The sequence below is a fragment of the Ornithodoros turicata genome, unplaced genomic scaffold (assembly GCF_037126465.1).
Source record: "Ornithodoros turicata isolate Travis unplaced genomic scaffold, ASM3712646v1 Chromosome34, whole genome shotgun sequence".
Classification (NCBI taxonomy): Eukaryota; Metazoa; Arthropoda; class Arachnida; order Ixodida; family Argasidae; genus Ornithodoros; species Ornithodoros turicata.
Window position 1 is genome coordinate 389,429 of NW_026999361.1, and position 16,703 is coordinate 406,131.

Below are 16,703 nucleotides of genomic sequence, written 5' to 3' on the forward strand. Positions count from 1 at the left end.
CACGACCATCAAACCGCCGAGGAAGAGGAAGCGGGACGGCCGTGCACTGGCTCAGGCAGTCAACGAGTTTCGAGGTGAGTTTCGTACATTTTCTATATCAATCAAAATAGGTTCAAAAATCTAACACAAATTCAAAAAGAAAGTATATGGAAGCCAGCGTAAATTTGTTTGTTGTCTGGTTTTAGTGGGTTTTAGCCACTGCTGAATTTATCGCTGCATTGAGAAATATATCACGAGTAGTAGGTACTGGACTCTCATAGTGCACAACGCCCAACTGGCCTGAACACGATTTAATTAGCAATTAGAGCTAATTGGGACCCCCCACATTAATCAGCACCCTCCAGGGAGCCACCACACTAATTGGGGAAAGTCTAACTCGTGTCCAGGCCAGCTGAGCGTTGTGCACTATGAGAGTCCATAAAAAAGAAAAATAATAGGCAGAAAATAAAATAAAAAGATAGAAACAGAGTGGAGAGAAACAATTTATTCGAAAATCAACGATGCCGCGGCGAAGAAGCCGCTCCGCAACACCCGAGTGACCAGCGCCCGCCATGTTGGTAGTTTGCACCCAGCAGTTGCAGAGATCGACGACAGGTGGCCACTTAGTTGCAAGGCATCACACCAGATGGCGCCACCATCATAGCTCTAGAGGAGAAAGACAGAGAACAAGATACTAACGGCAGGTAAAAATGGCAGCACTGCTAAACAAGTCTAGGCATGTGAGACAAAAGGTCTAACCGCTACTGCTAAACAGAAAACAGTACACATTGGGGAAAAAGGCTTACGGGGACGATCGCTTAGGCCTAACCTCAACGTCACAACACTATGCAGCTAACACAAGGCGGGAACCACTGGGCACACGTCGCTAAACATGCGTCAACACGAACAAAAGGCTTGCTCACCGCAAAACAAGTCTAAACATGCGAGGAAAAAGGCTTACGGGGGGGGGGGGCGATCGCTTAGGCCTAGCCTCAACACTACGCAGCTAACACAAGGCGGGAACCACACATCGCTAAACATGCGTCAACAGGCTTGGACACTGCAAAACACGGCAAACATACGAGAAAAGGAGCGCGCTTGGGCATAACCTCAACACTACGCAGCTAACACAAGGCGGGAACCACACATCGCTAAACATGCGTCAACAGGCTTGGACACCGCAAAACAAGTCTAAACATGCGAGAAAAGGCTTAACACAAGCGCGGTCACAACTAAACACGGCAAACATACGAGAAAAGGAGCGCGTCAAATCACTCACCTTTTCCCCCGCGGCAACTTCCAGGCAGAGACAGAGCGAGCGCGGAGACCACACGTCTGCTCTCTACAAGAGCCAGCCAGAAACTGAGCGAGCGCGGGGAGCGCACGTCCGTCTTCCGCGACGGCCCGAGAGAAACTGGGTGAGGCGACGCGCAGCGGCAGCTATGGATGCGCGCGCGCCCTCTGCTCCACCCGTCCGCGCATGCGCGCGCGCGCTGCTAGCTTCTCTGCGCCGCCCGCGGGTGTTTTCGGTTTCGGCTCTCTGCTGCGCGCGCGCGCGCTCCTAGCGGCGACGGGTGGCTTTTGAGTTTCGGTTTCACTATTTCTTTGCGCGCGCGTTTATCTCTCTATAAAGGCAGCGCGCACCGCGCTCGCGTCATCATTCTGACCGATACGTGGAAAACGCCATGTGTGGTTTATTCTCCTGCGTTTCTCGTCGTCGCAAGGAAAAGACAAAAAACGAAGAACTTCGCGAATTTATTCGCGGTATCGTGGAGGAAGCCTTTCAAGTCCACCACCTGGAATGGTTGCAAGCGCGTCAAGAAATGTGTCAGGACAGATGAAGACGCTCGACCGCACCTTAGCGGCGGACAGACTGGCGAAAAAGAAGTCCAACTTTAGCCTGGACAATCTGTATTGGGAACGCAGTTCCGATGTAGAGGACGACGACGACGACGTGTAAATAAAAGCGATGCATTTCTCTTCGAGTCTCAGTCTCTTCTTTTTCTTCGTGCAACGTGTACGCACGCAACATGTCTTCCCCCGAACCTTTTCGTTTCCGTCATCCCTTTCGCTGTATCTTAAGCGGTCCCTCCATGTGCGGCAAATCTACTTTCGTTGCTAACGTGTTGAGGAACCTGAACGACGTGGTAGACAAGCCTCCGTCACAAATATTCTACATGCAGAAATATGCTTCACCGAGCATGCAGGACGAATTCGGGGACTCCGTAAAATTTACCAAGGAGCTACCGCGAGAGTGGGACACGTCGCGCGATAAGCTGATCGTCATCGACGATCACATGACCGACGCCGGTTCCTTGAAGGAGGTGACCGATCTTTTCATTCGGGGTTCTCACCACGCCAACGCGTCGATCTTCTTACTCGTTCAAAACATCTTTTTCGACAGTAGCCATTTTAGAACAATATCCTACAACGCCAGTTACGTCGTCCTGTGGCGCACCGTGCGCAGCGTGCACCAGATGGAACATTTCGGCCAACAGCTATTTGGCAGAAAAACATTGGAGTATTTTCTGGACGCATATAAACAAGCGATGTCGTCGCCCCACGCATATTTACTCGTGGATCTTCACAACTATACGCACGAGGATCACAGGTTGCGTAGCAATATCTTTCCGGGAGAACGTCAATATATCTACGCTCCGAAATGAATCTCCGCCCTCACCTCACTTTACTCAAAGTACTCTCCACTCTACCCCCTCCACGCCGCCACGACGTCTTGAGACGTTCGTCCTCGTCCGACATGAAACACCTCTCCGAAATTTGCCTCAATGTATTGAACGGAAAGGTGGCTCTAGCTCCAGATACGTTCGCGCGTTTGAAGAAGCACAAACGCTTTTTACGACGGCTCGCCTACGAAAAGATTCACAAGAATCCGCAACGTTTGAAGCACTATCTGTCTCAGCAGCGAGGACAGGGCGTTCTTTCGTCGGTGGTTCCTCTCCTGCTTTCCGCCGTGTTGAACCTTTTCGCCAATGGCCAAGAGAATTGAAGTGACCACCTCCTCCTCCATCGGAAACATTCTTTCCTCGAAGGAGAGTGACGACGTCAAAGTGAAACTCATACTGCAAGCACTGTATCACATACTCAAGCAGTACGGATTTGACCCCTACGACAATAAAAACAAGGCGTCCGACGCTAGAAATGACTTTGACTATTCGCTCCTCTCTCCAGAGGTGGACGAAAAGGAAGCGGAATGGGTCGTCTCGGAATTAAAGAAGGTTCTTTCCTGGGATCGCGAGGGTTGTGTCTCCGTGTCGGGCAAGCCCATCAGACACTCCTCCGTTTACGAACTCGTCAATTATTTGTTGCAACGTAAGACGGGAAAGAAACCTTCCTGGTTCCCCAAAGTCTCGAAACTATTGCGTCTGATTTCTCTACCCAAATCTCGCGAGCCTCAACAGCAGCAGCAGGCCTCCATTGCGTGGACGACTTATGGAGGGATATGAGAAACCAGAGGGTGGTTTGGGGGGTGTGGAACGCTATAGAAAAGCGCATCACTTGAGCAAAAAGAAGGCTCTCGCCATTCTCAGAAAGCTGGATGCCTACACGCTCCACCATCCGGTCAGAAGAAAGTTTAATAGGAGACGCATCATCGCGCTCATGATCAACGACGTGTGGCAAATGGATCTCGCCGATTTTTCAAAATACAAGAGATTCAACGGTGGCTACCGCTACATTCTCGTGGCAATCGATTCCCTCTCCCGTTTTCTGCGCACCCTCCCACTAAAGACGAAGCGCCCCGCCGAAATGAAAAGGGCCATGATAAGACTTTTTCGGGGAGGTAACGTACCTACACGCATCTTTTGCGACAGAGGCGGGGAATTCTACAACAAGACCGTCAAGGAGTATCTCTCACGAAAGAAGGTACACATGTATTCTACCTTCTCTCCAGTAATCAAAGCATCGCAGGCAGAACGCGTCATACACACTTTACGCGACAGAATATTCCGTTATTTTAGAGCAACGGGAAAATACCACTTCGTTTCCGCGCTTCCCAAGATCGTGCGCGACTACAACACTACCAAACACAGGACTTTGGGCATCAGCCCGTCCGAAGTCACGCCCGAAAAAGAATTGGAGCTGTTCAATAAGATAAATGGGAAGCCCGTCGTACCATCCGTGAAAAAGAAGCTCAAACTGGGGGATAAAGTGAGGGTCCTACTACACAGAAAAGGTTTTCATAAGAGCTCGGAAGGGAGTTGGTCGCCTCAGATTTTCACCGTCTCCCGCCTGAGAGACACCTCTCCTCCCGTCGTACACCTGGAAGATTACCGGGGTAAGGAAGTGGACGGATCTTTCTACCCGGAGGAGGTACTCGTCGTAACCCGAGACGCCAATCAGCCTTGGCCAGTAACGAAAGTGCTGAGAAAGAAGCAACTGAACGGTCAGAGCTTCTCCTTGGTTCGCTGGTTCGGTTACGACAAAGAACACGACAGTTGGGTTCCGAGCAGCGACGTGGTCAAGATTGGGAAATGATGTCAGACATCTACGTCCACCTGCTCTCGAATGCCAGCATGGATAAGTTTCCCTCGAATAAACTCAACTCCTTCACGGTAGCTTTCGATAGTCCGCTTCAGCTCTCGAATCGGTATAAAGTCGGTCTGATGGATCTCAGCATAAGTAACGATTTTTTAAATATCGGCTACGAAAGGCAAGATGCGAAAATCGAGGTTTCTTTCGAGGACACGGTGGAAGCCGGCAGAACTTTTCGTATCACCTCGGATCTCGAGAGGGATTTGGGAAAAGCCCTTTCGGAATTCAACGTTTCTTTCGCGTACAATAAATCGCGATACGACTTCGTCTTACCCGTGGACGTGAAAGCCGTGGAATTGGACCCTCGGCTAGCACAGGCGCTCGACGCCTCACTAGCGTCCCGCGAAGCAGGTCGTGCGGTGAAACCTCCCAAATTGAGCGAACGCGAAGCCACCTCCATCTTATTGGAGCACGCCGCACCCGTCGCTTTCGGCGACGTCACTCTGAATTCGGAAACCACGTCCCTACGGAACACACTCAACAAGTATTTCCAGACGCACAAGCTGGACGCCTCGCTAGAATTCGCGGATAACGTCTACTCTCTGAAAACACCGAAAGGGTTGCATGTACCGGAACCCTTTGTCAAGCTGCTACATCTCACACCCGTCGAGGGACACGAAGAAACGCTACGCGTCTCTCTCCCCGTAGCGCGCCAATTTTCTTTCACGATCAAGACGAAAATTCCTCGATCTTTGCAAGTACATCTGCCTCCCGGCTATTATGCGACACCTCAAGCACTTCTAAATGTGATTAACCAGCGCGTAGGCGAACGCGCGCGCTTCAGCTTCGACGGAACCGAACAGAAATGTAAAATTCGGCTTTCCGAGGGCACCTCCACCCTAAGACTTTCCGAGTACCTGGCCGTGCTTTTGGGCTTCGAATCGCGTACCGTGTTCACGGGGGAGGATGCCACGAGCTCCATCGAGGTACTCCTGGAACCCCCGTTTCACAACGTAATCGTTTACACAGATATCGTGGAACCCACGTACGTGGGGAGCGGGAAAAAAACGATATTAAAAATACTACCCTTTTATTACGAGAAAGACAAGCACGTCGTCACCTACACGTTAGATAACATCCAGTATTTTAACCTGTCTCAATTCGAAATTCCCTCAGTGACGATCGTTCTCGCAGACGAAACGGGAAGACGTTTGCCGTTGCGGTCCAGAGGCAGAACCAATCTAACATTGCATTTCAAATATGTACCGTAATTCCCCCAAAATAATCCCCGTGTACACGGGACCCCTTTTCCAACGAGGGGGCGGTGTGTTGAGCAACATATCCAAGTTTATCGTTCCCATCTGGCAGCAAATAAAACCGATCGCCAAGAGAACGTTGAAGCGCTTGGCGCGGAATTTGGCCGATGGCGAAGGAATATCGCGCGCAGTAAAAAAGACGCCATAGCAACAGGGAGAGACGTGCTGGATTCCATGGAGGGCTCTGGAAACAACAATGGGAAGAAACGCCGCAAACGACAACAAAAGGCGCCGACACACGACGCACCTGCAGATATCTTTGGTACGCCGTGAAGGTCACACATCCGCTGCGCGCGCTCCGTCATGACGTCAACGAAAGGAAAAATACAGACGCCGATCTGTCTAACGAGTGATGTGATGATATTCGAACCCCCTTCCATTCAATACGGCGTGGAAGATACTTCGTACCAACTTTTTTATCCGGTCAACGGAGTAAATAATTCCGTGATCGAGTTTTGTATTCAAAATTTGCAAAGGGCACACTTGGATCTCTACGGCAGTTTCGCGTCTTTGACCGTGCGCATTGTTCGCGACGACGGGGAAGAAATGGACGAGAAAGATGTCGTTTTCCCAATAAACCACCTGTTGAGCGGCATGTTTAAGACGGTCACCGTTTATGCGAACAACAAACTCGTCAGTTCCAACGAGTTGTACGCCTACAGGAGTATTTTGGACGTCGTGCTTCATTCCACGCCCATGGCTCAAGAAACAGTGCACGCGGCACCCTCATCACCCTCACTCCGGAGGCCCTCTTGTGCCTGAATGTTGTGGGCCCCAGTATAAAATGATGAAAACTGAAGAATTTATTCTAAGCATGAAAGACGGAGACAACTGCTGTCAGGTCTCTGGTGACGTGGTCATGGTTTCAAATTTTGCCACGCTACGGGCAACTGGCGAAGTATGCATAATAGGGAGGAAGTTCAGCGAAGTGAGTGACTTCTATGTCCAGCCATTTCCATCATCCCACGTAGGCACCCACATTGTATCACAGCTATCGTGCATGAAATATTGGCCAGTGAAAAGTGTGCGGAAGATGGTGAAGATTCCCTTTCGTGACAAACATGTTGTCATTCCGCTTTTGCACCATGACAACTAGTTCTACTGATGGATATATGAGACAACAACCCGGTGATTTTGAGAGTGACTTTCAATGAAATTTTCAATGCACATCGTTTTATCATATATTTTGTGTCAAGAGAAGCTGTCAAGAACGTGACAGGACTCACTAGTTTGACTTTTTTCAGATGTTTCTTATCGTAGAATTTCTTGAAGATATCAGAGATGGAAAATCTGTTATTGAAATTGTGCCTGCTACCTGGGTGAAAGGTAGTACATGTAAATGGCCCAAAGTGCCCTCTGATAAAGCAAGACGACTAATTCTGAAGTGTGTTGAACCATCTGCATCCTGGGACAGCTATCAGGTTGCCATCAAGGGGTTCTTTCGTGAGTATAGATCGTGTAAGTTCCATAGGGTTAATGTTGTGTTAACACTTTTATTTGTTAATATCTGCTGGTATTCTCTAACTAATGTGCATATCTCTCACGTTTAAAGTCAGAGCATATTTCTTTTCAGCCACATATCAACATGCAAACAACAAGCTTGACTCCGCGCAATATACCTCAGACCTAAACTCTGCATCAGATGGAGACAGTCGTAAACGAAAGCGGGCCCTGCCTCAACATCTTGGTGAATACATGGAGGTGCCAGGCCTAGGTAACGCAAAAATTGTCTGACATGAAGTCTATACGCTATGTCAGTTGTGTGCACAGCCCCTCGGCTGTGCCCCGTTCTCCTCCTGCCTGCGAAACCATCCCATTGAATCCCTCTGAAATAACAACATTTCGACTGTGAAGCCATAAGGCTCAGACTTTCAACATAGTTAAGGCCCTTCTTTATCTGCGGTTCCGCGAAAATTCGCGGAATTTTGGGTCTGGCGCGCAATATGAGGTTTTGCGCAGGATTTTGCAGAAACCGTGTGCTTAACCCAATTTATGCTCGAGGGACTTTGCTGGCACCGGGCCGGCTTGTGCTACATCGTAGATGTGCCAAACTGATAAGGCCACCAGGCTGCTGTGAACAACCCTTTAACTCCTCTCTCTAACTCTCGGGGATTCCGGAGTGGTATGCAAATGTTGGCCCCTGCTTTGGTGTCCATAGCTGTCAAGTATGTCTGTGTGACAGTGAACTCTGTACATGCAGAGAGGTCACTTACCAAGTACAATTTGATAGTCGGTGACAAACGTCACTCCCTCTCAGAAGAAAGTACAATGTATCTTGTTATGCTAAGTAACAAATGTGTTTGGAGTTGTAACCGTCTTCCTCCACACTAAGAGCTAACAGAGAGCATTTTCTGTCTGAACTAGGGCAATTTGCCTTTTACCACGGAAAAAATGCAGAATTCATAGTTCCCTGCTGCGGAATTCAGGATTTGCCGCAGCAGAAAAAGAAGGGCCTTAACCATAGTGTTGTAGCCCTTCTGTGAATGTTGCATAATTGCTGCCTCCTGAGCGGCAGACACCATGTCCAACACTTTCCTCCTCTCACGCGCAGGGACACACTTGCATGGTGTACTGTGGCCTTCCGAATAAACATCACTGGGTAACTATCAAATGGTTTGAAAATGGACCGCAACCCAGGAGAGCTCATACTAATAACATACAAACACTGGCTTAAACAACACCTAACATAATTTACTGGTGACGTTTAGACAGCTATGTGAGCATCCTCATCAAACAAACAAAATGCACAGGACCGATTCCTGATCTAATGTAATGGTGATGCTCTTGTAAAATTCATGGAGCATTCAGGAGGGGATTTTGGAAATACTGGCACATCCAGCTTCATTTAGGCATAAAAGCAGGACTTGTACTCGAACTATTTGATGACTGCTGTAAAGGTGTCTCAAAGTTACCTGTAAATTTTGTTTCCTGTCGTTTGTTTGTTTGTTTATGTTACCAACATTTGTCCATTAGTCGAATGTTGAATAATAATGTTTCACTAACAATAGAAATTTTAGAATTGGGTACATTTTTCCCCTTCCAGGTTCTCAACCTCACAGAAAGCGAAAGCGCATTCAGGTGCCTGAATCGGACTCAGATATTGACGAGCCTGACGACATTTCCACAGGTCTTCCCCCTTTCCCAGGAACCTTTTCTGATAAAAGTGTCGATAGTAAGTCACACCACAGTGTCTATGGCATGTATTCCTTCTACATGTGAGTTGAGTATGCTGATTGCTCAAGCGGAAATCACTCACTACGTAGCCGCCGCACAACTTCACCCACAGCGAGCGTTGTGCCACGCAGCTCTTGCGGCGATTCTTCTTCTTCTTCGTCTTTCTCCGCAGTGGCGCATAGCACGGGGCAATTAGCCACGGATCGTGACATGAGGGCCCAGTTAATGACGGTTACGTGAAGCGATGAGAGGATGAGATGAATGAAATGACTGAATAAAAGATGAGCGGGGGAATGGAATGACGACCTGACAATCTACCAAAAGACAGAATGGAAGATGCCGACAGTGGAACATCGTGGGCACGGAGCGGGACGGCTAGGAACATGGCGCGTTGGGATGAGTAGCGCGAACAGTGGAGAAAAAAGTGTTCAATAGTTTCGTCTTGTTGGCAGTAGGGGCAAAGAGGAGAGACAGAGCGGCGAATTCTATGGAGGTAGTAGTTTAGCTGGATGACGCGACAGCGAAAACGCGTGAGCAGAACCTCCATTCGCCGCGAACCACAAAGGAGAGGGTTCCAGCCAAATTCCAGGTGCGCTAGTTCAGGCCGCGCGCGGAGCTGCTGTTGGAGGGCAGCAGCTCTACGGAGGCTGTCGAACCTTTTGTACATTGCGTATAGAACCGTAGGAATGAGGGGTAGAACAGCGAGGTGAGTAGATGCGACGGCGGCACGCGCAAGAGAATCCGCGACTTCGTTAGCGGGAAGCCCGCAGTGGCCGGGAACCCATGTCAGAACAATTTCATGGATGAAGGAGGGAGAGAATGTGAGAAGCAGGTCACGTTCATGCGAGCTCCTGACACTGTCCAATTTGGAGACTAGGGACAAGGAGTCGGTGAAGAAGCAGACTAGATTGTGCGAGGACGGCACGGCTTGGAGCGCCATCAGAAGAGCCACTAGCTCTGCAAAGTAGATCGGGATGTAGTCAGGGAGGCGGATGCTCCTGCGCACGCCCATGGATGGTATGAAGAAGCCAATGCCCGCTTTCTCGTTTACGACAGAGCCATCGGTGAAGATCGCAAGGTGAGAGGAGAGTGAACTAACGTGACTGTCGAGGAGCGCGGAGAGTACTGCAGGGGGAGGAAGGTTGGCGCGACCAGGGTTGAATAGGGGCACGACGCGGATACTGATATCCGGAGCGGGAGCAGCGGGCGACGGAACCAACCTGGATAAGCTGACCGGCATCGCATAGAGCTGGAGGAACAAGCGTTCGGCGAACGCCAGTTGCGGATAGATCCTGGGGGTCCACCGGAGGGCGCGGAAGGACACGATACTGGTGACGCGGAAGGCAACGCGAAGGAAGTGCTGACTAGAGAAAAGAAGTAAAATACAGCGGAGGGTTAGGGTGTTGAATCGGGAGGACAAAGGAATAACGCCACTCTCAGCATAAAGGTGCGATATGGGTGTAGTGATCGTGACATCAGATACACTGTTCCTCATTGTTTTTTTTGTCATGTTTTTACACTGTTACATTGTCCGGCAGAAGACACTGTTGATGAACTCTCGACTCAGAATTCTGTGGACCTGCCCTCTCCTAGCCCTTCAGGTATGTACACCTGATTGCATGATGTTCTCAAATGAGGCGATAGCCATGCAATCTTCCAGATTATACGACTGAACCAAGTATTATTCTTTCAGGAAATGACAGTCTTCGTCAAATGCTCAGCAAGCAGCCAAGAAAGGTTTTGCCGCCCCAAGGTGCTAATCCTGTTGACAAAATTCGTGTTTACAATCCAAATTTTCAGATGCATTTTAGTGCTGGTGTCTCCAGGTTACCACTTAGTTCTACTATGTGCATTTTAGGGTCCTGCAAATATAGTAGCTCCCTGGCTTAAATAAAGTAGCACTTTTCATTATTAGTGAATCAAATATTTCGAATATTACTGCTGACAGTATGCAGGTTTAAATTAAGTATTTTTTCTCTAGTATCAAGGATGATGTTTGCAAACAATGCCCGTATGTACCTTATGAAAATTATAGCATACATCGCAGGCATTAGTTGTGCATAGCCTTTTTGTGTAGCCCGTTTGGCACTCATGGGCTGCATTTCCCTTTGCTGTCTCACCATGAAAGGTTAGATATTTCCAGAGGTAGCTGTCATGTCCAAAGGAGCTTCCAGCATTCTTGTAGGGGGATTTGCCCTTCTGCGTGTTGACTACACGTCATACACAGATACATATGTGGCAGCTTTGTGTGGGGAAAGCTCATACACGCCAAGTGAAAAGGAGCTTGAGACAGCTGACAGGAGGAGGCACTATGTGAACATCTCTTTTCTGAAAAGAACTGAAAATCTGTGATTTTGTCCTTCCATTTCCTCTTTTTTTTCTTGCTTTTGTCCCTTGCATTTCAGACTAATATCATGTGCCACAGCTGACAATATTGCCATAATGACTAGGACTTCTTTATTTTTTTCAAACAGAATTTCAGCACCAAGCGATGATGCTCCTACAAATGATGCGCCTCACACAACTACAGCAGGGTGAACTGCTACAGCAGCTATGTTCAGACCATATCCGCGCCTTTGAAGCTGCTCCAAATCTTGTGCAAACCGCTTTTGATAGTGTGGAGGAGTTCGAGAGGTTCAACGCTTCTCTGACTGAATGCAAGGCATCACAGCTGGTAATCGACCTTTTTATTATTAATGTGAATTGGCTGCCAACAAACTAAACAATTTTGAGATATAAACTGCGAAGAAACATTCTGATGAAACACTGCGCAGAAACGTCTCTTTATGTGTTCCTGTCTTGAATTATCAGAATTTAAGAGACACCCATGACTTGAAAACCCGGGACGAGGTAGGGACGATAACAGACAAACACAAACACGTGTTTGTGTTTGTCTGCATGTTATCGTCCCTACCTCGTCTCGGGTTTTCAAGTCATGGATCGTCACCACCAGCTCGCTTGCTACCTAACTTTCCTTTCGTTAAGAGACACCTTTGTAAGTATTGCAGTGGTACAAAGGTGTAATCATAGGTACAGTCACCATATATCTACAATGCAAAGTGTGCAGTTTCACGTGTACTGCTTTAAAAATGCAATGGCATATTATTAACCAGTCTTGATTAATATCACAGGTTAAACAAAGGAATGAGCACAAGGCTTGGCCGCCGAGCGCAACATGGTTACGGAAAAAAATGGTGGTGTCCTTACCAAAAAAACAATGCAACATGTTTTGTTGCAGCTAATAGATGACATGTCAAACTACCTTTTGCAGCAAAATTAACGAAATAAGTATTGCAGTGGCTTGCACAGATGGCGTCCAAGATGAGCAAGTTTGGCGAGTTGCTTCTACTTACAGCCGTCTGCTTGCTCTACCACAGAAGCTATATAAATGATATCTACACCATTCGATAGAGAATGAGTTAGCGGTTCTAATGAACCTACTTTTAAGGGATTGCGAGCACCCGCTCATGAACAGTAAAAGTTTGAAATCGTACATTTCTTGCCAAAGTGCAATATCCAGGACTTTTTTCGTAGTGCTCCTTTAAAGTAGGAGTCACGAGACTTTTTCTACATGCTGCCCTGTACCCATAATTTTTATCAGCCAAATTTAAAGGATGTGGGTAAGGCAAGAAGCACTGTTCTACGAGGCCAAAGTTGGGGAAAAATTCGAAGCAACATTTGCCGCCGCAATTTTCCGCTTCTCCACATCGGAAACGGTTCATCGGATGGAGCACGGAATTGTTGTCATTAATTGAGATGCTATCTAACATATATTTTTTCATGGAAATTAAAAATTGTCAGTTCCCCACCCGCGTCGATTTAAAATGGAACTACCCAGGTATAGATCTTCAATGCCATCCAAACTGAGAGCAGTGTGGATGCAGAGTCTTGCGATGCAGTAAGATTCTCTCTTTCGTGTTTTGTAATTTTTTGCGTGGTGTATTTGTTTGCAGGTAGAGGAACTGTGCCACATTGGAGGGAATCACCCAGGTCAGGCAACACGCAACATGCTGAGCTACCTCATCACTGACTCCTTGGCAGAGGAGTACAGCTGGCTCGGTCAAAAGGGAAAGAGAAAGTTCGTTGAACTGAAGGTTCCAGGGATCATTTTTAGTATGTATGCCGCAGCTTTCAAGTTTCTAATTCTTGTGAGTCTGGACCAAATTGCAATTACGATTCCGAACAGTACTTCATTTTCTCCCCCTCTGCTTTACCCCTTAGTGCTTGCGTCAGTTATAGCAAAAGTTGTAGGAAGTCAAATATAGTTTGCCCCATGACCTTGGAGAGGGGATTTTTAATACATATTTCTTCACGTATAACGACAATAATCATGTATACTTAAAACACTGTATGTGTAGCTGACAGACGCAACGTAGTACACAAAGTCAAGACAGACAATGTCACACACTTTCAACCACTGTTTTACTAGATGGTTGAAAGTGTGCGACATCGTCTGTCTCGTCCTTGTGTACTACGTCTCGTCTGTCAGCAATATGTACCAACCTGCCCGCTCTTTGTTACACTGTACGTGTGGCTCTGTACACCTCACAGCTTCAACAGCTACAAAAAGAAAAGATAGAAATTGCCCTATATTTCTGTTTTTGTTCTGATTGTGATCTACTATCTCTATTGATAAGTATAGAAAGGATGAGGTGCTAAGGGGTCTTTGAGGAATTATCATAGAGCATATTGCATCCCGATCCCGTTGATAATTCACCTTGAGGAGCCTGGGTATAGCCGCTCTACAAAACTGTGAGTGCAGAGAGATAGGCTCTCTGTATTATTTCCCGAAAACAGACTTCCTTCGCGGCCCCCACACCTTCACATACACACGCCGTACCAGACGAATCATGTGAACCAGTGACTCTGTAAATTTCTTCAAACTCGCGGGCTGCCTTGCATGCGTGGACTGGCCTGTGGACGCGGTGTAACCTGACACCTGGCTGGTTTGCGCGTCCCGAGGGGTGCAGTTTGGGCTGGAGTTCCGAACGAAGCGGATACTAAAGTAAACACGGCCCATGTAAAGGAGTTGTCTTTCTTCTGTGACTCCAAATTCTCTATCATACAACTGGTGAGCCTTTACACTCTGCAACAGCATGTTTGGCAGTGCCACGGTTTAGCTGTAGAAAGGGAGTTGCCTCAGACAGGAGCCGCTGATATTTCGAACAGAGACTGTTCTTCTTCTGGGCACCGTCCTCATCATTAGCAGTGTATCTAAAGGGTTAGGTGTGACGTGTAAAGATTCATGCGAATTGCGGGTCAACAGTCCGGAGAAAAGAAAGGGTCCGTCGGGCTTCTACAGCCGGAGTGAATGGCCGCTTTGTTAGAGTGTGCAGGGGATTATGTGAACGGAGTGATCTTGGTTCCAGACTCGTTACAGAAAAATGAGAGGTCCATGAACACGAGGACAAAACAGGACAGAAGGCAAGAATTAGCGAAAGATAAGGAGGTTAGTGGTTACATGGGGAAAATTCCAGAGCGAGCAAAGCCTTTCTTTTTATTGCTTTTTTTATTTTTTATTGTTTATTTATTTATTTTTTATTTGCTCACTCGCTAGACTTTGCTCGCTCTGGAATTTGCCCCAAGTAACCACTAACCTCCTTATCTTTCGCTAATTCTTGCCTGTTGTCCTGTTTCGTCCACGTGTTCATGAATCTCCCATTTTTCTGTAACCAGTCTGGAGCCAAGATCACTCCGTTCACATAATCCCCTCCACACTCTAACAAAGCGGTCATTCCCTCCGGCCGTAGAAGCCCGTACGGACCCTTTCTTCCCTCCGGGCTGTTGACCCGCAATTCGCATGAACCTTTAAACACGTCACACCTACCCCTTTAAATACCATGCCAATCATGAGGACGGTGCCCAGAAGAAGAACAGTCTCTGTTCGAAATATCGGCGGCTCCTGTCCTGGGGCAACTCCCTTTCTACATCTCTACCCGTTCGCTGGATTTCTACCCATCCACGGTTTAGCTGGTAATTTCAAATAACACTGCCAGGGAATAACAGTGTAAAAACACTGGATGTGGGCAGCAATTTGACTTGTCATGCTTGAGTGTGAAATTGACAACTTTTCCATATTCCCTTCCATTGATGTCAGACAGTGTATCAAACAATTTTAGAAAACTTCCTGAAACGTACCTAACGAGTGCAATTCTACTGCATAGATGACCCTACATATGGAACTAAAAACTCGGTTTTGATCCCTTGTAACAAATACAGACAGCTCAGGAAATGAACCGGAAAACTGCTCGATATGGCCTGTGTTTCAGTGCTCCTCTATTTTATCCCCCACGGTGACAAGGAATCTTAATTGCCATTTGTTTCAGGAGCTGTACGGGCCAATAAAAAGACAACAGCAGCTACGAGGGTTGAAGTTGAGGCAGCGATAAAGGCTTGGTTGCGCCACGCGAAAGATCGCGAAGGCAAGAAGAAGTCTCAGACTGATGCCTGTTAAGGTTTTTCCTTCATTTCTGGGAGCTGATCCTTCATTGCGTTCTGAAATTTTCTTAAATTCGTGATTAGTTCTTCTTTTGTGAAACTTGTTGAACATATTTATTCCGGCTGAGGTCTACCTAGAGGTGTTATATTGATAATGAATTTTCATACTTAACCCATTTAATTAGTGGAAATAAGCTGGCACTTTAAATCCCAAAGTCATCCCCTACCGCTTTGCAATTTAAACTGCCTGTCTACTTCCAGTGATTAGAATACTAAATATGACAGTTCATTACTGATACTGTACCAACTTTAGGTATGCCTCATCCAGAATATATATATTCAACTGGTTTTCCCAAAGAAGACCTCACGAATTTAAGAAAATTTTGGCCAAACATACATGCGCCTTCTGTATGCTGTGATAAATATATATGCTGTCTGTGATACATTAGAATATACAGTACAAAACACTGTTTATGCATAAGAAATGTAATAAACATATCTAGAGTTGAGTCATGGATTTATGTCTTGATGTAGTAATCTCTCATCACACCATAAAAACACACCAACATCCCTTTAAGGTCCAAAGCACATCCCACGAAGGCTCTGAAGCATGCCCTATTAAGGCCCAAATCACGTCCTCTTAGGATGTCTTTATGACATAATATGGGTGTTTCTTCTATCATCCATGGGACGTCCTGGATGACGTCATCTGGATTAGTATGGACATCCACAGGATGTCAATATATCCTGATAAGGATGTCTCAGAGTCATCCTAGAGACATTCATGGTTTACTGGGTTTATGTTTACCCAGAGAATGTAATGCATACATGCAAGGCATTCGGCGTTTCGTGGATCACCGGAATGTTGGCCAAAACTTGATGCATTCTCTGCATCATGAACAATACTATGATATGGCAGGCTAAGAGCTCTAAGAGCAGTAGGTCAATAAATAACTTGTAGTAAATGTTACTAATGCCCGTGAAAACCATATCTACACAAAGCGTATGCTTCTCAGTAAAATGAGAGAGTGTCCTAGCGTCCTTACGCACACAAAACATATGCACATACAGTGTTGTCAGTTTGCTTTACATTACTGATTTCTAAACAAATTTTTGCTGGGGACATGGTGAGCATTGTAGCGTCAAACTTGCTCTCACATGAGTCGAGGACATGTATGCGATCGAGGAATCTCTGCAGCAGTACAAGATGAGTAAAAGCTCTGTAGTGCACGTAACTAAGATCTACAAAATGGATATTCACACAAAGCATACGCTTATCACTTTTTCCGCACATATACGCTTAGC

General features: G+C 46.9%; 3 long non-coding RNA genes across 3 annotated transcripts; 2 read left to right on the forward strand and 1 right to left on the reverse strand.

The window, feature by feature from the left end:
* Nucleotides 1–466: 466 nt before the first annotated feature.
* Nucleotides 467–1,363, reverse strand: LOC135373905 (uncharacterized). Its single transcript, XR_010416655.1, has 2 exons — nucleotides 1,259–1,363; nucleotides 467–645 (listed from the first exon to the last, which is right to left on the reverse strand). It is a non-coding gene; the product is annotated as an uncharacterized LOC135373905 (long non-coding RNA).
* A 9,285-nt stretch (nucleotides 1,364–10,648) lies between these two features.
* On the forward strand, nucleotides 10,649–12,926 carry LOC135373876 (uncharacterized). Its single transcript, XR_010416640.1, has 3 exons — nucleotides 10,649–10,713; nucleotides 11,435–11,634; nucleotides 12,914–12,926. It is a non-coding gene; the product is annotated as an uncharacterized LOC135373876 (long non-coding RNA).
* A 17-nt stretch (nucleotides 12,927–12,943) lies between these two features.
* LOC135373877 (uncharacterized) lies at nucleotides 12,944–15,318 on the forward strand. The gene is made up of 2 exons (XR_010416641.1): nucleotides 12,944–13,073; nucleotides 15,287–15,318. It is a non-coding gene; the product is annotated as an uncharacterized LOC135373877 (long non-coding RNA).
* Nucleotides 15,319–16,703: the final 1,385 nt, after the last annotated feature.